This window comes from Giraffa tippelskirchi, chromosome 6 (genome assembly GCF_054371585.1).
Source record: "Giraffa tippelskirchi isolate mGirTip1 chromosome 6, T2T-mGirTip1v1.2.pri, whole genome shotgun sequence".
Lineage (NCBI taxonomy): Eukaryota > Metazoa > Chordata > Mammalia > Artiodactyla > Giraffidae > Giraffa > Giraffa tippelskirchi.
This window is the reverse complement of record NC_137280.1, coordinates 153,029,189-153,055,967: the sequence shown is the minus strand read 5'-3', so window position 1 is coordinate 153,055,967 and position 26,779 is coordinate 153,029,189. Positions and strand designations below refer to the sequence as shown.

At 39.5% G+C, this 26,779-nt stretch overlaps 1 long non-coding RNA gene across 1 annotated transcript in view; it reads left to right on the top strand.

Moving 5' to 3' along the window:
- The window catches only part of LOC145511143 (uncharacterized), a 120,668-nt gene that overhangs the window by 43,047 nt on the left and 50,842 nt on the right, over positions 1–26,779 (top strand). Inside the window, exon 2 of the long non-coding RNA XR_014057544.1 lies at positions 25,292–25,412. This is a non-coding gene — a long non-coding RNA (uncharacterized LOC145511143). The remainder of the gene's footprint in view (positions 1–25,291; positions 25,413–26,779) is intronic.

The following is a 26,779-nucleotide window of genomic DNA, read 5'->3' as shown; positions in this document are numbered from 1 at the left end:
AGGTCAGTTTTCATTCCAATCCCAAAGAAAGACAATGCCAAAGAATGCTCAAACTATTGCACAATTGTACTCATCTCACACGCTGGTAAAGCAATGCTCAAAATTCTCCAAGCCAGGCTTCAGCAATACATGAACCGTGAACTTCCAGATGTTCAAGCTGGTTTTAGAAAAGGCAGAGGAACAAGAGATCAAATTGCCAACATCTGCTGCATCATCGAAAAAGCAAGAGAGTTCCAGAAAAACATCTATTTCTGCTTTACTGACTATGCCAAAGCCTTTGACTGTGTGGATCACAATAAACTGTGGAAAATTCTGAAAGAGATGGGAATACCAGACCATCTGACCTGTCTCTTGAGAAACCTGTATGCAGGTCAGGAAGCAACAGTTAGAACTGAACATGGAACAACAGACTGGTTCCAAATAGGAAAAGGAGTACGTCAAGGCTGTACAATGTCACCCTGCTTATTTAACTTATATGCAGAGTACATCATGAGAAACTCTGCGCTTGAAGAAACACAAGCTGGAATCAAGATTGTCGGAAGAAATATCAATAACCTCAGATATGCAGATGACACCACACTTATGGCAGAAAATGAAGAAGAACTAAAGAGCCTCTTGATGAAAGTGAAAGAGGAGAGTGAAAAAGTTGGCTTAAAGCTCAACATTCAGAAAAGTAACATCATGGCATCCCGTCCCATCACTTCATGGGAATTAGATGGGGAAACAGTGGAAACAGTGTCAGACTTTATTTTTGGGGGCTACAAAATCACTGCTGATGGTGATTGCTGCCATGAAATTAAAAGACGCTTACTCCTTGGAAGGAAGGTTAGACCAACCTAGATAGCATATGTAAAAGCAGAGACATTACTTTGCTAACAAAAGTCCATCTAGTCAAGGCTATGGTTTTTCCAGTGGTCATGTATGGATGTGAGAGTTGGTCGGTGAAGAAAGCTGAGTGCCGAAGAATTGATGCTTTTGAACTGTGGTGTTGGAGAAGACTCTTGAGAGTCCCTTGGACAGCAAGGAGATCCAGCCAGTCCATCCTAAAGGAGATCATTCCTGGGTGTTCATTGGAAGGACTGATGTTGAAGCTGAAACTCCAATACTTTGGCCTCTGGATGTGAAGATTTGACTCATTGGAAGAGACCGTAATGCTGGGAAGGATTGTAGGCAGGAGGAGAAGGGAACGACAGAGAATGAGATGGTTGGACGGCATCACTGACTCGATGGACATGGGTTTGGGTAAACTCCGGGAGATGGTGATGAACAGGGAGGCCTGGCTTGCTGCGATTCATGGGGTCGCAAAGACTCAGACACGACTGAGCGACTGAACTGAACTGCAGCAACAAATACATGTGTGAGATACTGTGCTCGCACAGTGGGAGAGACAAAGATGCATTAGAGAAAGAACTGTCCTCAAGAGGTTTACAATCTAGTAGGAGAGATGAGACATAGACACAGATACTAATGCAGAAAATAAGATGTGCTATATCATAGGAAGCACAAATTGAACATGGTAAGAATTGAGGGGAAGGTATAATCAGCATAGGGGTTTTCCAGGTGGCACCAGTGGTAAAGAACCCGCCTGACAATGCAGGAGACATAAGAAACGTGGGTTTGACCTCTGAGTCGGAAAGACCCCCTGGAAGAGGACCTGGCAACCCAATCCAGTGTTCTTGCCCAAAGAACTCCATTGACAGAGGGGCCTGGCTACGGTCCATAGGGTCACAAAGAGTCAGACACAACTGAAGCAACTTAGTATGCACATATTCAGCATGACTGCCAGAAAGCCTGGATACGGGAAATGGCAGAAGGTGAATCAAGAGAGGCAGACAAGGGCAAGATCGTTAAGAGTCTGGTGTGCTAAACTAGGGTTTGATATTCATCCTAAGAGCTATGGGGAACATTTGTAGATTGTAACGCAAGGGGTGGCATGCATTCACTCTCTCCTTAATTACTAAACACTTGCTGTATATCTAGCACTGAGTAATATTGCTAACCAAAGTCACCTGCAGAACTTTTAAACATCTCTGAGTCCAGGCTCCACCCAGACTTACCCAATCAGAACTTGTAATGCCAGGCTGGATGAATCACAAGCTGGAATCAAGATTGCTGCAAGAAACATCAACAACCTTAGTCAGATATGCAGATGATACCACTCTAATGGCAGAAAGTGAAGCAGAACAAAAGAACCTCTTGGTGGGGGTGAAAGAGGAGAATGGAAAAGCAGGCAAGAAATTCAACATTAAAAAAAGTAAGATCATGGCATCCTGTCACATTACTTTGTGGCCAATAGAAGTGGACAATATGGAAGCAGTAACAGATTTTATTTTCTTGAGCTCCAAGATCACTGCAGATGGTGACTGCAGCCGTGAAATTAAAAGATATTTGCTCCTTGGAAGGAAAGCTATGGCAAACCTAGACAGTGTATTAAAAAGCAGAGAAATCACTCTGCCAGCAAATGTCAGTATAGTCAAAGCTATTGTCTTTCTAGTAGTCAAGTATGGATGTGAGAGTTGGACCATAAAGAAGGCTGAGCACCAAAGAATGGATGTTTTGAATTGTGGTGCTAGAGAAGACTTCAGGGTCCCTGGACTACAAGGAGATAAAACCAGGCAATACTAAAGGATATCAACCCTGAATATTCATTGGAAGGACTGATATTGAAGCTGAAACTCTAACACTTTGGTCACCTGATGTGAAGAGCTGACTTTTTAGAAAAGATTCTGAATCTGGGAAAGATTGAAGGCAAAAGGAGAAGCAGGCAGCAGAGGATGAGATGGTTAGATAGCATCACCAACTCAGTGGACACGAATTTGAGTGGACTCTGGTACATAGTGGAGGACAGAGGAGCCTGGCACGCTGCAGTCCATGGGGTTGCAAAGAGTTGGACATAACTTAGCGACTCAACAACAACAGGGTTGCTGAACAGTAGGTACTGTGTCATTTAAAATCTCTCCCAGTGATTTTGAGGCATAGCCAAGTTAGGCAACCACCATTGAAGGGTGTATTTAAATGCATATATTTGAAAACCTCTTTGCCTTAATGTGTCTTCACAGGGAGAGAATTTGAGCAAAGGAACTGAATTAGTGACATAATCACTTACATGGTAAATGGTGCTGAAATCAATAGGAAAGAAGCAGCAATAGAAAAGCTGGACCAGTGAAATGGGGGGGGGTCAACAGATTGGGTCGCTTCATTCTTAAACAAGGGGAAGATACTCTGAAAATTTTATTTTAGAAAATCATTTTGTCTGTGATGTCCAGAATAGAAGAAGAAACTGGAGGCAGAGACACCATAAAGAGCTGAACATAGTAATCCAAGCATAGGATTATGGCAGATGGCTGAGGTGACGGCTGGAGGGATGGAGAAAAGTGGGGGAAGCTGAGTGACAGTGCTGGGAAACTGCCACATGGCTGGTAACATGTGTCACTAGTAAGAAAAGAGAAAAACACACAAAGAGTGGGGGAGGAAAACAAGGCAGGAGAGAGAGAGTGGATGAGATAATGAAGAAACTTGCATGGTAAGAAGAGATCGCTGCATCTAGAAATGTGAACTGCTAGTTGTTTGTATGGAACCTAGAATATAAAGTATTTGAAATCGTACTGAAATTTGCTATTTTGTAGATGGAAATCTTAAGTGTAACATGACCAATATTCTGAAATGTCAGGTGAAAGTGGCAATTTGTTTTGTGACTCAGATTTGAAGTTTATTGTTGGAATTATGTTTTAAAATACACAACAAATCTGCAGTCTTATTTCTAGTTTATTTTTAAATTATTAGTATAAATTTACTATTTGTAGTATATGTTTACTTTTTTTTTTCCTTGAGAACTACGTCTCTCATACTAACATTTCCTCTCTGTTCCCATACTATTTCCTTTGTTGAGGTGTTTCTCCTCATGTCCATGCTTTGCCCAGAAATCAGTTATGATAGCAAGGGTGAAAAGGGAGTAAGAAGCCTCTTACCTGGGCCTCCTGCCAGGGACAGAGACACTTGCTCTCTGGTGCTTCCTGTGCACAAAGGACACTCAGGCTTTAAACTGAAGGCTTGAAAGAAAACAAGGCCGTGTACATGTGTGCAGGCTGTGCACTACATGGTTCTGGAGTGCTGTTCACCTCTGTAGGTTTGTATATTCAATTTCTGGCAGATGGAAATCAAGAACTTGATTCTATCACTCAGACACTGTATAGGCTAGCAAAAATGCACAAGGAAATCCTCTTCGTTCAGTGTTTCTCAAACAATTGTCTTGCGACTAACTCTTGACACTTTTTCACAATTCCTTTACGAACTGACTTAAAAAATTTTGTATCTCACTTTAGACTACTGAGGCGCACCTTGGCATCTGCATTGTGTGTGTGTGTGTGTGTGTGTTTATTTCTTCTTGGAATCTGCATTTTTAAACTCCCATCAGGCAGTTTCCACATTCTTTTTTTTTTTTTAATTAAAAAAAGGTTTTTTTGGCTGCTCTGGATCTTTGTTGGGCTTTGTTGGCACACAAGTTTCTCTATTGTGGCATTCATGCTCAGGAGTTGTGACTTGAGGGCTCTGGAGCTCGGGCTCAGTAGTTGTGGTGTGGGTTTAATTGCCCCATGGCTTGTGGGATCTTAGTTCCCCAACCAGGGATTGAACCTTTATCCCTTGCATTGGAAGGTGCATTCTTATCCACTGGACCACCAGAAAAGTCCCCTATATTCTATTTAAATACAACTTTTCAATTACTTGGCAGATGACCTCATTTTCCCCCAACCCATCAAAATGGCATGAAGAAGTACCTATATTTTAAACCACTTTACTACTAAAAAAACAGCACACCAGTTTTTAACTGCCCTTCCATTTTAGAATTAAAAATGAGATAAAAATACAGATATAGATGATGAGAGGTGAAATGTCAGAGATACAAAAAGATGTCTCAAAATAGTGTAGGAAATGCCATATTAGGTCATATGTTTGAGATGCCCAACCCAAAACATCAGATCTATCACCTCAAATGATTATACCAGGAGTATTTTTCACATATCTCTAACTTGCACGTTATGGATCATTGATCAATGTTGATAAACTCTCATCAAACATGCATGTTTAAATAATCAGTCTGCACAGTCCATGAAATAACACAGTTCTTGTTACCTGATGTGTAAATTTTCACCTACCCTTCTGTGTCCTGAAAGTTTTGTTGAGCTTTAAGTGGCCCTCTCAGTAGCAGCATCACGAGATCTGATGGACAAAGAGATGTCTTCACTAGCCTTCTCACTGCTTCTTGATTTATAGGCTGCAGTCCTAGCCCCTTGCAGGATGAAGAGCCCTAATCTTTTCAGTTTATCTGCATAATGAGAACCGCTATCACTTTCTGTTCATTTTAGTGGTCCTGGTAGGGAACTTTTTTTTAATCCATGTTGTCTTTTTTATGGTTGAGTGACCTGATATATACACAGTTGTTTGCATATACATATATACACCAATTTTCTCACAAACATAAGATCATACATGAAAAGTGAAAGTGTTAGTCATTCAGTCATGTCCAACTCTGAATCCCAACAGGGTCCTCTTTCCATGGAATTCTCCAGGCAAGAATACTGGAGTGGGTAGCCATTCTCTTCTCCAGGGGATCTTCCCAACCTCAAGCCTGGGTCTCCTGCATTGCAGGCAGATTCTTTACCATCCAAGCCACCAGGGAAGCCCCAAGATCATGCATATGATGCTTCTAATATAATTTTTTTATCATGGTATTGTATTCTTGATCTTTTGACCTATCATTCAAGACCTCAAAAACAATCACAGATATTGAGATATCAAATATTGCAACTTGATAGAAATGGAAAATTACCCAGGTTGAAGAGCCAAGATGAGTTGAATACCATTAGCCAGCTGTTTTCCCCTGAGCAGCATCAGCTTCCATCTTACCTAGACTCACTTTCAGCTTCTTGGCTTCCATCCAAGTCCACAGTTCGGCCAGGAACATCTAAAGCAAGAAAGTGCACTGCAGGGACCTGGTGAAAGGGAAGCATCTAACACAGCATCATCTGGACAGTGATGATACTGCATCTTCCATATGCTTCATGATTCCTTTCAAGATTCAGAGCCTGACCTCCACAAGCATTCATCCTGTGACATGTGGATATATTGATAAGTCCTGGCTTTTTTAGGGGGGGTGGCCTAAATAAGAGCACAACCGCCACCACCACCCCCCCCACAACCAGGTGTTTTTGACCCTTGCTTTACAAGGAGATGCAGACTTAGGTGCTGTTCACATTGAAGGTCACTGTGTGTCTTGCACAAGCTGGCTGAGATAGCAACAGTACACCTGACATCCCTCATTATGGTGCCTGGCCCTTCTCCCTCCCACTTTTGCTCACACACTGGTCTCATATGGGATATAGAATAAAGGATTGGCTTCTCTTTGAATAAACCCTCTGGTTCCCTACTTGGCTTCCCTGGTGGTAGACCTCCATCTAGAATGACTTGGTAGGCCTTCTAATATGAGTACCCACTCAGGATTCCACAGTCTACCCAGGCTACTGCTGCTCAAATCTTAAGCAAATTCTCCAGTGGACAAACACACCACCCTTATCTACTTATCAGGCCCCTTTCTTGCTGGGTTTATCTGCTCTTAGACATGACACTGGATGCTGTCTCTGAAACAGGAAGTAGGTGCCACCAGAAACCAAATCTGCAGGCACCTTGATCTCAGACTCCCTAGCCTCCAAAACTGTGAGAAATAAATGTCTGTTGTTTATTAGCCACCCAGGCTATGGTGGTGTTGTTATAGCATCCTGAACAGACTAAGACAGATGGTCAAAGCAAAGAATAGAGAAAATTAATGTGAGAGGAGGGGTAGAATTGGAAGCAAGGAGATCCAATAGGATGTGAAAGCAACTGAGGCAGTGAGTTAAGAAAGTGGCAGTGGGAATAGGTAGCCACTTTTAAAAAGAAGACCCCAAGGATGTGTCCCCATGCCGCATAAGAAATACCTTTCAGAGTAGACCTCAACCCTCTCCTGAGTTTTCACCTAGCCTTACGCTCTGTGTTCTCATCACTTGTTCTCGATGTCTTCAGCACCAATCCCTTGCCTTTGTACACGTATCCCTCTCACTTTGGATTTGATCCCAGACACTCCTCCTCTGCTCCACTGACCTCTGACTCTTTCTATCACTACAGTTTACATCAGTCTCCCTGCCTCACATCTGGTGGAACATCCTCTCTAGCACTAGCTCAGGCTACTACAGAATTCTCTCTAGGTTTGTACTGGTTTCAAAAACACAACTATTGCCTGACAGTTTGGTCAGTCAGGATGAAAGATAAGACATTAAGAGGGAGGATATGGTCCTGGGATTTAGGACCTGGGGTCGAGGATTGGTTAAATGGGATTTCTCTATATGGAGGTAGAAAGATGAGGAAAAGCCCCTAGTCTGGAAGGTAAGGTGAGGCTATCACTTTTCACATTCAAATTAGAGGTGACAATGGGACAGTGGGCTTCCCTGGTGGCTCAGATAGTAGAGAATCTGCCAGCAATGCAGGAGACCCAGATTCAATCCCTGGGTCAGTAAGATCCCCTGGAGAAAGGGAGGTGGGCTAGGTGGGCTACAGTCCACAAGATCACTACTGAGCAACTAACAGCACAACACTATGGGACATATAAGTGGGAATGTCTGATGTGCAGTCTAACAGGTTGGGTAGTAACTAAGGAGAGAGGTCAAGACCAGAGTCACAGCATATAGACACACAGGCCACGTACTGCATAATTCTAGGGGGTGGCATTCACATGGACTAGGAGGTACATGACAACCCTGGAGTTGTATAAAGCTGAAGTCTTGTTCAGGGCAGGGAATCAACACACAGCCTGTGGAGGAAATAGATGAAGTCATAACACGATAAGACTAAAGACATAATAAGACAACAAACCAGGAGGAGATCACAGAGCTAAGATTGCACTTTGGGGGAAATTTAAGGGCAAAGATAAACTCTAGCTCTGTCATTTCAATATATACAAAGTAGAAAATTGATAGTGACCCTCTCAGGAGTGGTAGAGAACAAGAGTGCAATTATAATGAAAGAAAGAAGTGTTAGATGGTAAAAATAATGAAGAAAAAGGATTGTGAGCGTTAAAAGCAAAAGGGTCAAGTAACAATTTTTTCAAAGAAAGCATTAGTCGCTCAGTCATGTCTGACTGTTTGAGACCCCATGGACTGTAGCCTGCCAGGCTCCTCTCCATGGAATTCTCCAGGCAAGAATACTGGAGTGGGTAACCATTCCCTCTCCAGGGGATCTTCTTGACCCTGGGATGGAACATAGGTCTCCAGAATTGCAGGCAGTTTCTTTACTGCCTGAGTCACCAGGGAAGTATAAAGAAAGATAAGACCTGTATATAGTGTTGCTTGAAGATTGAAAATGCAGGAGACTGAAGAAATTGACAGAACGGGATTCCAGAGAAGACAAGTTAGTCTTGAAAAGTGAGAGAGACCAGCATTTAGAGGCAAGGAGTAGGAAAGATGGGAAAATTCGTTTCTGAGCTCCTGGCCTTTAGGAAATACAAATTAAAAGAGCAATCATCTCAAAGTAGACACAGGCCTTACTGGACTATTTTTTTTTTTTTGTATTTTTGTTATATTATAGAAATAAAATATACTCAGTACAGAAAATTTGGAAACATTTTGGAAATGTGGAAAAAAAATAACTGAAGTTCTAGGAAACAAAGATAACTACTAGAATGTATTAGACAATTGGGTGATATTTTTTCCTTCACATGTTAACAGTAGCACCTCTAGCTATCATTTAGCTTTCATAAAGCTCACATTTAAATTTAACTTAATATTTCAAGTGGCTATGCTATAATATCCTTAAACATTTCTAGCATTTTTGCTTCTAATTTTTTGCTATTTCATAAATAAAACTGAAATGAACATCTTTTCACACAAAATGTATCCTATATTTAGAATCAGTTTCAAAACATAGAACCCTGAATGTTTAACTGTGAAATGAATGACTTAGTATAATTGTAAACATCTTTAAGGCTTTTGACACTTCTTATACCATTTTAAATTTTACCAGTAATGGATAAGAATACATTTTTCTAAACCCTTGCCAGAATTAATCATTAACAAAAATAACAAAGACTTTGTTAATTTGAAGATGAAAAAGCAGTAGCTTATTATATGACATTTCTTCTACTACTGGTGAGGCCTGAATAATTTTAAATTTTTCATATTGTTTTTTCTACTTTGTGCATGTTTATTTTTGTCTTTTGTACATTTATTTTTGGAGTCATAGTGTTTTTTAGTTTTAGGAGTTATTTACATAATGAAGATATTAAAATGTTCCCATTTTTTACTTCTTTACTACATTTTAACTTTATTGGTTTTATAAAAGTGTTAATTAAAATAACTTTTCTTCTTATTATAAAAAGTACTATGTATTCTGACACTGCTTGTTCAGTCTCTCTTTAATCAAATAAACTCCCCCATCTGCTTCAGTTGGTCAGAGTTGGTCAGAGATACTGTCTGTGGCCTGCAACAAAGAACTCTAATAAAACCCAGCAATAATCAATTAAGGAGTGCAATAAGAAGAAGTCGATATATGTTAGCAACCAGAACCATAAACTATCTAGGAATAAACTTACGAGCAAACAACCTAGACCTCCAGGAAGAAAACTGTAAATAGGAAAAAGCCTGAATGGAAGAATTCTTCCTGGTGAGACAAACTGACTGTTAGGAAGACGTCAGTATTCCTTCAATTGCTCGTATAAATTCAAGGCCATTCCAATGGGATTATTTGGAGTATGAGAATTTGGTGAAGATGCAGAAAAAATAATCCAGAAGAGCAGCCAGAATCCTTTTGAAAATTACAGCCTAAGGTAAGGTAGTGGTTGATTCAGCACCTTGTTTGTGCTTAGGGCAGAACAGACAAGCAGAATGGAAGAGTCTGGAGATAAACCTGGGTAAATATGGGGAAAAAATTAATTCTTTTTAAGTCTTTATTTAGTTAATTAATTTATTTATTTTTGGTTCCACTGGGCCTTCAATGCTGGGCGCTGTCTTCCTCTAGTTGCAGTGAGCTAGGGCTGCTCTTTGGTGTGGTGTACAGGCTTCTCATTGCGGTGGCTTCTCTTGACGTGGAGCACAGGCTCTAGGGGTGCTTGGGCTTCAGTAGTTGCAGCATATGGACTCAGTATTTGTAGCATGTGGGCTTTATTGCTCCACAGCACATGGAATCCTCCAAGACCAGGGATTGAATATGGGCTTCCGTGGTAGCTCAGTTAGTAAAGAATCAGCCTGCAATGCAGGACACCTAGGTTCAATCCCTGGGTGGGAAAGATCCCCTGGAGAAGGAAATGGCAACTGACTCCAGTATTCTTATCTGGAAAATCCCAAGGCAGAGGGGCCTGGCAGGCTACAATCCAAGAATCCTCAAAGACGAGGGATTGCATTGTCAAATGGATTCTTATCCACAGTACCACCAGAAATGCCCTGGGAAAAAATATGATAAAACTGGCATTTCAGATCAACAGGGGAAAAGCATGGGTTATTCAATAAATCATATTTTGGAATAGTTACCTCATAACTTCTAAGACACCTCACTCTGTTAGTTTTCCCCCACCTTGCTGGGCTGCTCTTTTTCTGTTCCATTGATTGGTTTCTATTTTTCCATCTAAATGCACCAAACCTTGAACATGGAATTACTATTTTCTTTTTTAGATCTGGCTTATCTAGGAATGGGCTTTAAATGCCAGCTCTCTACCAATGAGTTCTAAATTACTCTCTGTAGTTCTTACCCAGCTCCTAAACCCTAGCATCATACATTAAACTGCCTGGTGATGGTTTAGTTGCTAAGGTGTGTCCGACTCTTTACAACCTCATGGATTGTAGCCTGCCAGGCTCCTCTGTCCATGGGATTTTCCCGACAAGAATACTGGAGTGGGTTGCCATTTCCTTTTCCAGGGGATCTTCCCCACCCAGGGATTGAACCTGGGTCTCCTACATTGCAGGCGAATTCTTTACTAACTGAGCTACTAGGGAAGCCCCAATAAACTGCCCACTTGATATAAAACTTAGTATTTCTAATCCAGAACAGGTAATTCTCCTTCCACTCCCACCTTCCCACCACTACCACCACCAAACATATATAGCCATTCCTAGATTATAGCTTCCCTAATATTTCCTTAGTAAATAATGCCACTATCCCCCAAGGTGCATAATCCAAAAACCTAAGTCATCTCTGATTTTCTGATCTCTGATTTCTCTGATTTTTCCTTCAACTTCAAACACTCAACTCTACCAAACTCCAAAATTCACATCCATAGGCTCTGCTCAAGAGAAATTAAAAATGGGTGTGTAAGAATATGAGCCCTGGAATCAAGCTATTTGGGTTCAGATCCTGGTTCTAAAATTGACCAATTATATAACTTTGGGTAACCTGCCTACACTTTGTCAAGTTGTCATATGTAAAACAAGTGTTAGTCGCTCAGTCATGTCTGACTCTTTGCAACCCCATGGACTGTAGCCTGCAAAGATCTTCTGTCCAAGGCAAGAATACTGGAATGGGTAGACATTTCCTTCTCCAGGGGATTTTCCTGACCTAGGAATTGAACCTGGGTCTTCTGCATTGCAGGCAAATTGTTTACTGTCTGAGCCACCAGGGAAGCCCAATGTAAAATAAGGATGATGACATTTTCTGATTCATAGGGTAATAGTGAGATTAGTAAGTTGTTAAGAAATTAGGACAGTAGCTAATGCCCATTATGTGTTCAATAAATGTCAATTATTATTTGTCTTCAAAATATATCTCAAATCTTCTAATTCACTTCATATAACTGTGTACCTCCTGACTTCAAGCCACCATCATCCCTTTTAACTGATCTTCCCACTTTATTGCCCTACTACAATTCATTCTCCACACTGTAGTCAAGGGGCATTTAAAAATAAAAGGTGGATCAGATGTTCTCCTGTTTAATAATTCTCAGTGTCTTCTTGAACATGATCAGGAAGTTCAAGAATAAATTAGCCCTGACCTAGCTCTCTGCCTCATCTGGTAATATTGTTCATCTCAACCCCTTCACTCCATCCACAGGGGTTTCACTCTGATGCTTGAATACAAGCTTGCTTTGGACTCAGAGCTTTTGCCTGAGCTTGCTGTTCTGACAAGAACATTTTTTTCTTAGCTCTTCCAATGACTAGATCTTCATCATTAAGATGGTAAAGGTACCATCTCAGCAGAACTTTCCCTGACCATAGTATCTAACAAAGCTCTATTATTCTCCATCATATCATCCTGCTTTGTTCTCTTCATAGCACTTCTAGATAACCAAAATTACCGTGTTTACTTGTTTAATTTTTCGTTGAATCTCTTCACCATGTAAACTGTATGAGAACAAAGACTTTGGCTTTTTTTTTTTTACAATTGTATTTACAATGCTTAGAATGGTGTATGACACTTCTCAGATGTTTATTATTTTATTGGATAAATTTTAACGAATTGGTGAAGTACTGAATGAATTTTAAAAAATAGGCCACTGGATCTTCACCTTACAGTTTATATAAATGTAAACTTCCAACTGATTAACTCTATAAACATAAAAATAATAAAAATAATAATAACCATATTAAGGAAAAACACATAAATAGTTTTATGGTCTTGGAGTAGGAATAATCTTTCTGAACAAGAAAAAAATACTGTGAAGCCATAGAAGAAAAAATTGACCAGTTTGGTTGCATAAAAGCTGGAAAACTTTGCACAGCTAAAGATACAATGGGAAGCTAAGTGGACGAATAGGCTAAGAGAAAGTATCTAAAATATAAAAGCCCTTATAAGTGTAAATGCAAAATCCTCAACAAAATACTAGCAAACCAAATTTGGCAATATATAAAATGGTTTATACACTATAACTAAATGGAATTTACCCTAGGAATACAAGGCTAGCTTAATATATGAAAATTATTCAATGTAACACATCATATTAATAAATAATTAACAAAAACCATATATTCAACTCAACGAACATAGAAAAGTGTTTGACAAATCCTACATAACATTCATTATTATTTTTAAACCTATTAACAAACTTGGAACAGAAGAAAATTTCCTCAACCAGACTAAAGGGTATCTACAAAAAAATCCACAGCAAAATACCTCTTTATAGTGAAAGATTGCACACTTTCCCGCTGTGATCAGGAGCAAGGCAAGAATGTCTACATTTACCTCTTCTATCTAACACAGTATTGAAGATTCTAGTCAGTGAAGTCAGGCAAGCAAAAAAAATAAAAGGCATCTAGATGGAAAATAAGAAGTAAAACTATCTCTGTTGCAAATGAAATGTTCTTGTACAGAAGAAAACCCTAAGAAATCCTCTAGAAGACTGCTAAAGAGTGCAGCAAAGTCACAGGATACAAGATCAACATACAAAAATCAATTTCTTGTCTATACATTAGCAATGAACTATACAAAAATGAAATTTTTGCAAATCCTAGGTAAATCCTAATCTACTTAATGTCTCTATGGGTTTGCCTATTCTGTATATTTCATATAAATGGAATTATATTTTAGATAGGTTTTGTGTATGTGTGTGTTTGTGTGTGACTGACTTCTCTGACTTGGCATGATGTTTTCAAGTTTCTTCCGTCTTGTAGCATGAATCAGTTCTTCATTGTTTTTTATTGTTGAATAGTATTCTATTGTATAGATATGCCACATTTGTTTATCCATTCATTAGGTGATGGTTATTTGGGTTTCCCCCCACTTTTTGGCTATTATTAGCAATGCAGTTATGAACACTCATGTACGGGTTTTTGTGTGGACATGTTTTCAACTCTGTTATATTTATACCTCTAAGTAGGATTTCTGGGTCATGTGGTAAGTATATATTTAAACTTGTAAAGAACTGTCAACCTGTTATCCAAAGTGGCTGTACCATTTTACATTTCCACTGGTGCTATATGAGGGTTTCAATTTTACGATATCCTCACAATGCTTATTACTATCTGTTTTCTTAATGGCCATCTTAGTGAGTATAAAGTGATGTCTCATTGTGGTTTTGATTATATTTTCACATGGCTAATGATGTTGAGAAGCTTTTCATCTGTTTATTGGTCATTTCAAAGTCTTCTTTTGAGAAATACCTATTCATATTCTTTGTCCCTTTTTAACTTGTCCCTTTTTTGTTGTTGTTGTGAGTTCTTTATATCTTCTTAAAAGATTTATGATCTGCTAACATTTCCCATGGGTTGTTTTTTGTTTCTTGATGGTGTCCTCTGAAGCACAAAACTTAATTTTTATTAAGTCCATTCCAGATCCACTAGATATCTCTTCAAGAAAATTAGAGATACGAAGGGAACATTTCATGCAAAGATGGGAACAATAAAGGCCAGAAATGGTATGGACCTAACAGAAACAGAAGATATCAAGATGAGGTGGCAAGAATACATAGAAGAACTATACAAAAAAATCTTCATTACCCAGATAACCACGATAGTGTGATCACACATCATGGTGTGATGTTGCTGTAAAAGTGCTGCACTCAATATGCCAGCAAATTTGGAAAACTCAGCAGTGGCCACAGAACTGCCAAAGATCAGTTTTCATTCCAATCCCAAAGAAAGGCAATGCCAAAGAATGTTCAAACTACTGAAAATTGCAGTCATCTCACACACTAGCAAAGTAACGCTCAAAATTCTCGAAGCAAGGCATCAACAGTAAGTGAACCAAGAACTTCCAGATGTTCAAGTTGGATTTAGAAAAGGCAGAGGAACCACAGATCAAATTGCCAACATCATTGGATCATCGAAAAAGCAAGAGAGTTCCAGAGAAACATCTGCTTCTGCTTTATTCACTACACCAAAGCCTTTGACTGTGTGGATTACAACAAACTGTGGAACATTCTTCAAGAGATGGGAGTACCAGACCACCTTATCTGCTTGCTGAGAAATCTGTATGCAGGTCAAGAAGCAACAGTTAGGACCAGATGTGGAACGACAGACTTGTTCCAAATTGGGAAAGCAGTGTGTCAAGGTTGTATATTGTCACCCTGCTTACTTAAATTCTAGGCAGAGTACATCAGGCAAAATACTGGACTGGATGAAGCACAAGCTGGAATCAAGATTGCTGGGTGAAATATCAATAACCTCAGATATGCAGATGACACCATCCTTATGGTAGAAAGCAGAGAGAAACTAAAGAGCCTCTTGATGAAAGTGAAAGAGGAGAGTGAAAAAGCTGGCTTAAAACTCAACATTCAAAAAACGAAAATCATGGCATCCAGTCCCATCACCTCATGGCAAATAGACAGGGAAACAATGGAAACAGTGACAGACTTTCTTTTCTTGGGCTCCAAAATCACTGTGGATGGTAACTGCAGCCATGAAATTAAAATACACTTGCTCCTTGGAAGAAAAGTTATGACCAACCTAGACAGCATATTAAAAAGCAGAGATATTACTTTGCCAACAAAGGTCCAGACTACTGGTTTTTCCAGTAGTCATGTAAGGATGTGAGAGTTGGACCATAAAGAAAGCTGAACACCAAAAAATTGATGCTTTTGGTGTTAGAGAAAACTCTTGAGAGTCCCTTGGAGTGCAAAGAGATCAAACCAGTCAATCGTAAAGGAAATCATAAATGGAAAGACTGATGCTGAAGCTGAAGCTCCAAAACTGAGGCCAACTGATGCAAAGAACTGACTCATTGGAAAAGACTCTGATGCTGGGAAAGATTGAAAACAGGAGAAGGGGGCGACAGAGGATAAGATGGTTGGATGGCATCACCAACTCAACAGACGTGAGTTTGAGCCAGCTCCAGGAGTTGGTGATGGACAGGGAGGCCTGGCGTGCTGCAGTTCATGGGGTTGCAAAGAGTCAGACACAGCTGAGTGACTGAACTGAATTGAACTGAGGTCCATTCAATCTATTTTTTTGCTTTGTAGATTGTGCTTTTGGTGTTATATCTAGGAAACCATTATCTAATCCAAGGCCTCAGGATTATTTTTTAAATTTATTTATATTTTAATTGAAGGATAGTTGCTTTAGAGAATTTTCTTGTTTTCTGTCAAACCCCAGCATGAATCAGCCATAGGTATACATACATCCCCTCCCATCTCCCTCTCCATCCAACCCCTCTAGGTTGATACAGAGCCCCTGTTTGAGTTTACTGAGCCATACAGTAAATTCCCCTTGGCTATCTATTTTACATATGGTAGTGTAAGTTTTCATGTTACTCTTTCCATATATCTCACCCTCTCCTTCCCCTTCCCCATGTTCATAAGTCTATTCTCTATGTCTGTTTCTCCATTGCTGTCCTGTAAATAAATTATTCAATACCATTTTTCTAAATTCCATATATATGTGTTAGAATACAATGTTTATCTTTCTTTTTCTGAGTTACTTCAGTCTATATAATAGGTTTTAGGTTCATCCGCCTCATTAGAAGTGACTCAAATGTGTTCTTTTTATGGCTGAGTAATATTCCATTGTGTATATGTACCACAGCTTATTTATCCATTCATCTGTCGATAGATATCTAGGTTGCTTCCATGTTCTAGCTGTTGTAAATAGTGTTGCAAAGAATAATGGGATACATGTGTCTTTTTCAATTTTGGTTTCCCCAGGGTATATGCCTAAGAGTGGGATTGCTGGGTCGTATGGTGGTTTTATTCCTAGTTTTTTAAGGAATGCCCATACCATCTTCCATAGTGGCTGGATTGATTTACATTCCTCTCAACAGCACAAGAGTGTTCCCTTTTCACCACACCCTCTCCAGCATTTATTTTTTGTAGACTTTTTATTGATGGCCATTCTGACTGGTGTGAGATGAAATCTCGTTGTACTTTTGATTTGAATTTCTCTAATAATGAGCAATTTTGAAGATTATTTCATGTATTTGTTAGCCATCTGTATGTCTTCTTTGAAGAAATATCTGTTTAGATCTTTTTGCCACTTTTTGATTGGATTGTTTCTTTTTCTGGTATTGAGTTGTATGAGTTGCTCATATATTTTGGAAATTAAACCTTTGTCAGTTGTTTCATTTGCTGTTATTTTCTCCCATTTGAGGGTTGTCTTTTCACTTTGCATATAGTTTCCTTTACTGTGCAAAAACTTTTAAGTTTAATCAGGTCCCACTTGTTTACTTCTGTTTTTATTTCTGTTATTCTAGAAGGTGGGTCATAGAGGATCTTGCTTTGATTTATGTCATCAAGTGTTCTGCCTATGTGTTCTAAGAGTTTTATAGTTTCTGGTCTTACATTTAGGTGTTTAATCCATTTTGAGTTTATCTTTGTGTATGGTGTTAGGAAGTGTTCTAATTTCATTCTTTTACATGTAGTTGTCCAGTTTTCCCAGTACCATTTATTCAAGATGTTGTCTTTACCCCATTGTATATTCTTGCCTCCTTTGTCAAAAATAAGGTACCCATAGGTGCATGGGTTTATTTATCTTTTTTGCATAGTTCTTCTGTGTATTCTTGCCACCTCTTCTTAATATCTTCTGCTTCTGTTAGGTCCATACCATTTCTGTCCTTTATTGTGCCCATCTTTGCATAAAATATTCCCTTGGTATCTCTTATTTTGTTGAAGGGATCTCTAGTATTTCCCATTCTATTGTTTTCCTCTATTTCTTTGCACTGATCACTGAGGAAGGTTTTCTTATCTCTCCTCGCTATTCTTTGGAACTCTGCATTCAAATGGGTATATCTTTCCTTTTCTCCTTTCCTTTTCACTTCTCTTCTTTTCACAGCTATTTGTAAGGCCTTCTCAGACAGCCATTTTGCTTTTTTGCATTTCTTTTTCTTGGGGATGGTCTTGATCCCTGTCTCCTGTACAATGTCATGAACCTCCATCCCTAGTTCTTTAGGCATTCTGTCTATCAGATCTAATCCCTTGAATCTATTTCTCACTTCCACTGTATAATCATAAGAGATTTGATTTAGGTCATACCTGATAGTATAGTGGTTTTCTCTACTTTCTTGAATTTAAGTCTGAATTTGGCAATAAGGAGCTCATGATCTGAGCCACAGTCAGCTCCCAGTCTTGTTTTTGTTGACTATATAGAGCTTCTCCATCTTTGGCTGCAAAGAATATAATCAATCTGATTTTGGTGTTGACCATCTGATGAAGTCCATGTGAATAGTCTTCTCTTGTGTTGTTGGAAGAGGGTGTTTGCTATGACTGGTGGGTTCTCTTTGCAAAACTATATTAGCCTTTGCCCTGCTTCATTCTGTACTCCACGGCCAAATTTGCCTCTTGCTCCAGGTGTTTCTTGACTTTCTACTTTTGCATTCCAGTCCCTTATAATGAAAAGGACATCTTTTGGGGGTGTTAGTTCTAGAAGGTCTTGTAGGTCTTCATAGAACTGCTCAACTTCAGCTTCTTCAGCATTACTGGTCAGGGCATAGACTTGGATTACTGTGATATTGAATGGTTTTCCTTGGAAATGAATGGAGATCATTCCATCATTTTTGAGATTGCATCCAAGTACTGCATTTCAGACTTTTTTGTTGACTATGATGGCTACTCCAATTCTTCTAATGGATTCTTGCCCACAGCAGTATATATAATGGTGATCTGAGTTAAATTCACCCATTCCAGTCCATTTTAGTTCGCTGATTCCTAATATGTCAACGTTCACTCTTGCCATCTCCTGTTTGACCACTTCCAATTTACCTTGATTCATGGACCTACCATTCCAGGTTCCTATCCAACACTGGTTTTTACAGCATTGGACTTTGCTTCTAAATCACCAGTCACATCCACAGTTGGGTGTTGTTTTTGCTTTGGCTCTGTCTCTTCACTAGATATTGGCCTGTAGTTATTTTTGTGTGTGTGTTGTCTTTGTCTGGTTTTGGTATCAGGGTGATGGTGGCCTCGTAGAATGAGTTTGGAAGTGTTCCTTCCTCTGCAATTTCTTGAAAGAGTTTTAGAAGGATAGCCATTAGCTCTTCTCTAAATGCTTGATAGAATTCTCCTGTGAAGCCATCTAGTCCTTGGCTTTTGTTTTTTGGAAGATTTTTGATCACAGCTTCCATTTCAGTGCTTGTAATTAGGTTGTTTATAATTTCTATATCTTCCTGGTTCAGTCTTCAGAGATTGAATTTTTCTGAGATCTATCCATTTCTTCCAGGTTATCCATTTTATTGCCGTATAGTTGTTCATAATAGTCTCTTATAATCCTCTGTATTTCTGCATTGTCTGCTGTAACCTCTCTTTTTCATTTCTAATTTTGTTGATTTGATTCTTCTCTTTTTTTCCCTTGATAAATGTGGCTAAAGATTTGTCAATTTTGTTTATCTTCTCAAAGAACCAGCTGTTTTATTAATCTTTACTATTGTTTCTTTCATTTATTTCTGCTCGGATCTTTATTATTTCTTTCCTTCTACTAATTTCTGGGGGTTTTTTTGTTTTCCTTTTTCCAGTTGTTTTAGCTGTAAATTTAGGTTATTTATTCGATGTTTCTCTTGTTTCTTGAGGTAGGATTGTATTGCTATAAGCTTCCCTCTTACAATTGCTTTTGCTGCATCCTGTAGGTTTTCAGTTGTCATGTTTTCATTGTCATTTGTTTCTAGAAATGTCTTTATTTCCCTTTTGATTTCTTCAGTAACCTGTTAGTTATTTAGACTGTATTGTTTAATCTCCATGTGTTTGTGTTTTTTACAGTTTTTTTTTCTTGTAATTGATATCTAGTCTCATACCATTGAGGCCAGAGAAGATGCTTGATAGGATTTCAATTTTGTTAAATTTACTGAGGTTTGATTTGTGACCCAAGATGTGGTCTATCCTGGAGAATGTTCCATGTGCACTTGAGAAGAAGGTGTATTCTTCTGCATTTGGATGGCATGTCCTGAAGATATCAACGAGATCCATATCACCTGATGTATCATTTAAGACTTGTGTTTCCTTATTAATTTTCTGTTTTGATGATCTGTCCATTGGTGTGTGTGGAGTGTTAAAGTCTCCTACTATTATTGTGTTACTGTCAATTTCTCCTTTTATGTCTGTTAGTGTTTGTCTAATGTATTGAGGTGCTCCTATATTGGGTGCATAGATATTTACAATTGTTATGATTTCCTCTTGGATTGATCCCTTGATCATTATGTAGTACCCTTCCTTATCTCTTGTCGTCTTCTTTATTTCAAGGTCTATTTTGTCTGATATGAAGATTGCTTCTCCAGCTTTCTTTTGCTTCCCAATGGCATGGAATATATTTTTCCATCCTCTCACTTTCAGTCTATATGTGTCTTTAGGTCTGAAGTGGGTTTCTTGTAGACAGCATATGTATGAGTCTTGTTTTTGTATCCATTCAGCCAGTCTGTGTCTTTTGGTTGGAGCATTTAATCCATTTACATTTAAAGGAATTATTGATATATATGGTACTATTGCCATTTTCTTAATTGTTTGGGGTTGAGTTTGCAGATCCTCTTCTCTTGTATTTCTTGAGTATATAAGTCCCTTTAACATTTATTGTAAAGCTGGTTTGGTGGTACTGAATTCTCTAACTTTTGCTTGTCTGAAAAGCTTTTTATTTCTCCATCAGTTTTGAAGGAGATCCTTGCCAGGTACAGTAATCTTGATTGTAGATTCTTCCCTTTCAGTTTTTTAAATATATCCTGCCATTCCCTTCTGGCCTGCGGAGTTTCTGCTGAAAGATCAGCTGTTAAGCATATGGGGTTTCCCTTGTATGTTACTTGTTGCTTCTCCCTGGCTGCTTTTAATATTCTTTCTTTGTGTTTTGTCTTTGTTAGTTTGATTACTATGTGTCTTGGCATGTTTCTCCTTGGGTTTATCTTGTATGGGACGATTTGATCCAGTGGTTTGTGTAAGCTTTATATAGGGTGAGGTTTGTGCTGTTTTTGTTCGTTTGTTTGTTTGTTTTTCCTCTGATGGGCAAGCCTGAGTGAGGTGCTGATCCTGTCTGCTGATGACTGGGTTTGTATTTTTGTTTTGTTTGTTGTTTAGATGAGGTGTCCTGCACAGGGTGCTACTGGTGGTTGGGTGCTATACAGTCTTTCATTCAAGTGGTTTCCTTTGTGTGAGTTCTTACTATATGATGCTCCCTTGGGTTAGTTCTCTGGTAGTCTAGGGTCTTGGAGTCAATGCTTCCACTCCAAAGGCTCAGGGCTTGATCTCTGGTCAAGAAGGAACATTCCACAAGTGGTTTGTTATTGCATTAAGTGAGAATAAAACAAATACCCAAAAACGAGTAACCAAAGATGAACCCCAGACAAACAGCAGTTACAAAATCAGGCAAATAATAATTAAAATAATGAAATGTACACACATACATATATTTACACCCATGAACAAAGTCAAAACCATCCAGCAAAAATAAAGTACAGTAGATAGACCCAGTGAACAAAGGAAATCAAAAATTATATTTACCACTTAAGAACAAAACTAACTAAAGCACAAACTGGAAAAAAAAACCTAAAGCAAGGTGCCAACTAGTGAATTAAGCAATGAAAGCAAAACTAGAGAAGAAAGGAAAGAAAGAAGGAATAGATATTCAAATATAAATAGAGGTAGATGAAGAAGATTTATATACATTAAAGATTAACTGCAAGGGGAAAGGAACAGTAGGAAAGGTAAGCAAAGGAATATATGTAGAAAGAATATAATTGGTCTAAAAATTAAAATTAAAAGAAAGAGAAAAGAAAAAATAAAAACAGGAAGAAGAAATAAAAAAGAAAAAAAGGGAAAACTCCACAGAAATGCAAAAGCCCAACATAGAGGCAGAGGTTTATAACAGCAATAAAAAATGTGACTGAGAAAAAATAAAAAAGCTCAAAAGTTTAATTAGATTTCATAGTGCCAATAAAATCGACAACTACAACAGAGAGGGGAAAAGGAGGCGGGGGAGGAAAAAAAATCCAAAAGAATGTACAGAGCAAGTCAAAATATAAGAATAATAAATGTTTTTCTTGAGTTATGGCTGTCAGAGTCCTTTCCCTCGCTGGGAGTCACAGTCCACCTCACGTCCCTAGGATGCCCTCCAACGCTGTGCTGGTCTCTGGACCTGCTGAGGGGGCAGCTCAGATTCTAATCTGGTTCTACTCATGTGTGTTTTTGCCTCCAATGTCCACAACTATCAGAACTAGTGCTTTTTCTTTTGTGGGAGCTCTCAATGTCCTTGTATATATTCCATAGACACAGAGTCTGCCTAGTTGATCGTGTGGATTTAATCTGCCACTTGTACAGCTGGTGGGAACGTTTTGGGTCTTTTTCCTTAGCTACACTGTTCTTGGGTTTCAGTTGTGGTTTTATTTCTACCTCTGTATGTGGGTTGTCCACTGGGGTTTGCTCCTAAGGCTGCCCTGAAGGACTTGGGTCTGCCATGTGGGTCAGGTGTGGAGGGTTGCAGGGGTTCTGGCAGCACTAGGTACTCAGGGGAGTTGGCAGCTAGGGCAGCAGGAAATATAGTGCTTTAGAAGGGTATGGCAACCAGTATTGGCCAATATGCTCCAGTATTCTTGGCTAGAGAAACCCCCTGACAGAGAAACCTGGCAGGCCACAGTCCACAGGGTTGCAAAGAGGTGGACACGACCAAGGCGACCTGCATGCATAGTCGCAAGAATTTTTTTGCCTGTGGCAGCTCATGGCTGAGCGTGAAGGTGGCACAGCTACTTGGCTTGCAGGGACCCTGGCGGCGGCAAGTGTGCAGGAACACTGGACTGCCTCTATGGCAGGAATTATGGCCCTATCAGAGTCTTTTTTTGAGCCTCTTGTAGCTGGTGATCAGAAGGCCTCTTTGGCCAGTGTTTCTCTGTAGTTCAGTCCGTTCAGGCACTTAGAGGGCTCCCTTGCCTGGGGCCCTTCTCTGTTGTTTGGCACGTCAGGCACATAGAGTGGCCCCCTGGCTGGGGTCCTACTCTGTAGATTCGTGGGTCAAGCACTTAAAGGGGCACCCTGAGTGGAGTCCTACTCTGTTGTTTGGCACATCAGTCACTTAAAGGAGCACCCTGGCTGGGGTCCTACTCTGTAGTTCAGTGCATCAGGCATTTGATGGACCAGCATCTCTATTGTTCAGATGCCATGCTGGTGTGTGGGGAGAGAGAGGCTCTAGTGATAGCTCCACCCTCTACTACTCAGCAGTATTGCCTTGCTTCCATGGCTGCCTGGCTTTCCTCCACAGGTATTTCCCCCCACAGTCTCCTCCCTCATAGCCCCTCAATCCATCTCTCCACAGTCAACAGCAGCACTTGCCCTGGGATTGCTCCACAATCCCTAAACTCCCAGCTGCTGCACCTTCTAGGGGACCTGCGTCCTTGTCCAGGGTATGTATGGCTGCAGCAAGGACTGTCTGATTCTCAGTCCATTTAGGCTGCCACAGATCAGCTGTTTCACTCTCAGCCTTAAACATTTCTCCTCTGACTCAGACAATTGCCCTGATGTGGGGATGGGACCCCTGCCTCAGTTCCCCCACACACTGAGGGCAGGTCCAGTCCTAGTAACACTCCTGTTTTTCCCCCTAGTTCCTTCATCCTACTGAGTTTTGCATGGTTCTATATATTCTTTTTTGCTAGTCAGGTACTCCTATCTGCTCTCAGTTCTGCATGCACTTTTTTGTCTGAAGGTGTATTCCTGATGTATCCATGGAGAGAGATATACTCCATGTCCACCAACTCCTCTGCCATCTTGTTCCCCTCATTCCAAGGCCTCAAGATTTATTCCTATGTTTTTTCTAAGAGTTTAATAGTTTTTGCTCTTACGCATAGGTCTATAACCCATTTGGTGTTAAATTTTGTATATGGTGTGAGGTAGGGGTCATTTTTTTCTTGCATGTGATATCTAGTTGTCTAAGCACCTTTTGTTGAAAAGATTTTTTCTTTTTTTTTTTTTTTTAAGTTTGAGTAGCATTTCCAGCTTTTATTTATTTATTTATTTTAACTTTACAACATTGTATTTGTTTTCCCATACATTGACATGAACCCACCATGGGTGTACATGTTTTCCCCTTCCAGAACCCCCCTTCCACCTCCCAAAGAACTAAACAGACACTTCTCCAAAGAAGACATATAGATTGCTAACAAACACATGAAAAAGATGCTCAACATCATTCATTATCAGAGAAATGCAAATCAAAACCACAATGAGGTACCATTTCATGCCTGTCAGAATGGCTGCTATCCAAAAGACTACCAGCAATAAATGCTGGAGAGGGTGTGGAGAAAAGGAAACCCTCTTATACTGTTGGTGGGAATGCAAACTAGTACAGCCACTATGGAGAACAGTGTGGAGATTCCTCAAAAATCTGGGACTAGAACTGCCATATGACCCAGCAATCCCACTGCTGGGCATACACACTGAGGAAACCAGAGTTGAAAGACACACGCGTACCCCAATGTTCATCACAGCACTGTTTATAAGACTTTTTCTTCATTGAACTATTTTAGAACTCTTGTTGGAAAAAAACTCTAAAAGTATGATACTTTGTTCTAATAAAAAGTGACAGGATGACAACTTTGGCCTCTTGGCAATTTTTTGATATGCTGTTGAAGTGTTGTTGCAGATGTCAACAATATCCATAGATGGTTTTCATACAGAGAAAATTCTAATCTTATAACTCATCAAAACGAAATGAGATTTCAAATGGGACTCTCAGTTTCACATGAGAGCTTCAAGGCAATAAGTGCCTTTGTGCAAACTGGCAAAAAAGCAACCCCACTGGTTAGGTGAGTTACAGTAAAGTGCCCTCTAGCACGTTGTGTTGCTAGAGGACGAAAGGCTGTAATTCTACATTCACTCGTCCCTTTAGCTCGATATCCTTGTGTAGGGTACAAACTGAATAATCATTTGCAGCAATTTTGACTTTCATCTACAGCAACATTCCAAAGTGAGTTTTGAGGATACCTAAGAAGTACTTCCAAAAAGAGTTTCCAGGTGTCCAGAGAGAGGAGATAGTTGTACTGAGAGTCTAATGCTCTAAAAACTAGGTAAGATGGGGAGATAGTTCTTCTTCACCTCAAACATGAGAGGGCCTGTTTTGCAGCCACTCAGAATGCATTCTATGTGTTCCCTAGCATGGGGACTGCATGTCTGACACATGCCGAAAAAGTAAAAACTGACTCAAGCTTCAAGCTACATTCAGCCACAATGCGGAGGGGAATAACAATAATGTAGCTGGTATCATTAGTGTTTTGTGGACCAGGTTAAGTTATAAAAGAGCCAAATGAGCCAGAGTTATCTAAGGTTCTGCCCAGAAGGACCACACAAAGTGTGAGGAGACCTCAGCATAAGGAGGTACAAGTTTTCTGCTAGATACTCAAGGAGGGTAATGTAGGTGTCAGAAAAGACCACTTTGAGAAGATACATTTCTTTCTTTCAAAGGACTTTCCAGGTGAGAGACACCCAGTGATATCGGAATCTCAAAAAAAAAGATGAACCAATGAGGGAAAAATCAGTTTAAACATTCACCAAGTCTGAAGAGTGTCAACACATCAGGAATCAAGTAAGCCTTTGCCTGTTTCCTTCTGTTTTGCTTTTTTCTCTCACTCACATCCCAGCTCCACTGACATCAGAAGTCACAGTTAGTGGGCGCTAGGGAAGAAAAGGCAGAGTCAGAAGTGAAGAAGCCAACTTCTCCCTATTTCCCACTGGAGGCCCAAAGTAGGAAATGATGCCGAGCTTCAAATTAATGTGTTTTTTAACTTTTATTTATTTATTTGGTTGTGCTGGGTTTTCATTGCTCTGATGTTTTTTCTCTATTGGAGCAAGCGGGAGCTACTCTCTAGTTGCAGTGCACAAGCTGCTCTTCATGGTGGCTTTTCTTGTGAAGAATAGGATCTAGGGCTCACAGGCTTTCGTAGTTGTGGCTCCTGGGCTCTAGAGCGCAGGCTCAATAGTTGTGGCACACAGGCTTAGTTGCTCTGCAGCAGGTGGGATCTTCCTGACCAGAGATCAAACCCATGTCTCCTACATTGGCAGGTGGATTCTTTACCCCTGAGAAACCAGAGAAACCCCTCAAATTAATGTTTTAAATCTTTAACTATTACACAGAACTAGGCATTAATTAGTAGCATAAGTCTGTTTAAATTGTAAGTGTCCAAAGACCTTTTGTTAGCTAAGCATATATATACAGTTATCTACCTACCTACTTACATAATAGTGCCTTCCACAGACAAGGCAGAGGAAAAACTAGTTGCACAGAGTGGTTTGAATAGGCAGTATAAGCGGAGGGGAAAGAGTAAAGTTGTGCCAGTTATTCAATGTCATTCCTGAACTATCAGAATCAATAAACCACAATATGAAGAGTACCATGTCTCTTTAAATCACAAGATGTCATTTTAAGAATCTTTGTGAAAATAACTTTGATTCCACTCAAACAATACTTTGAGTAGTTCCCTAAAGAAATAACTGTACTGTAATTTGGGCATTGATAGCTGTAACACGATTTAAACATGACTTCACTTTTTTGTCTTAATACTATTCCACCCACCGCATCCTTCTGTGTGTTGTTTTGATGATCCTGTCACTTCGGGTTCTTTGAGCTCAGTTTTAAGGTACCAACAATGAATGAAATGAACTCAGCATTGGGATATATTTTCAAGAATTCTCCATGTACTTTGGAACCATTCTATATAATTCCATCATACTTGATTATAACATGAATAGAAACAAAAAAGCTAATCATGACACAGAAGCAACTTCATGTCAAATCATGTCCATGAATGAATTCAGTAAACTCTGAATTTGCTTAGCCTGTTTGAACATCCATAAAGGGGACTTAGCAACAACAGCTTTCCATATGCCAGGTGAAACCCTCAGAGGGAATAAGCCTCAGTTTAATAATGAAAGAGAAGGGAAAGAGCTGATAAT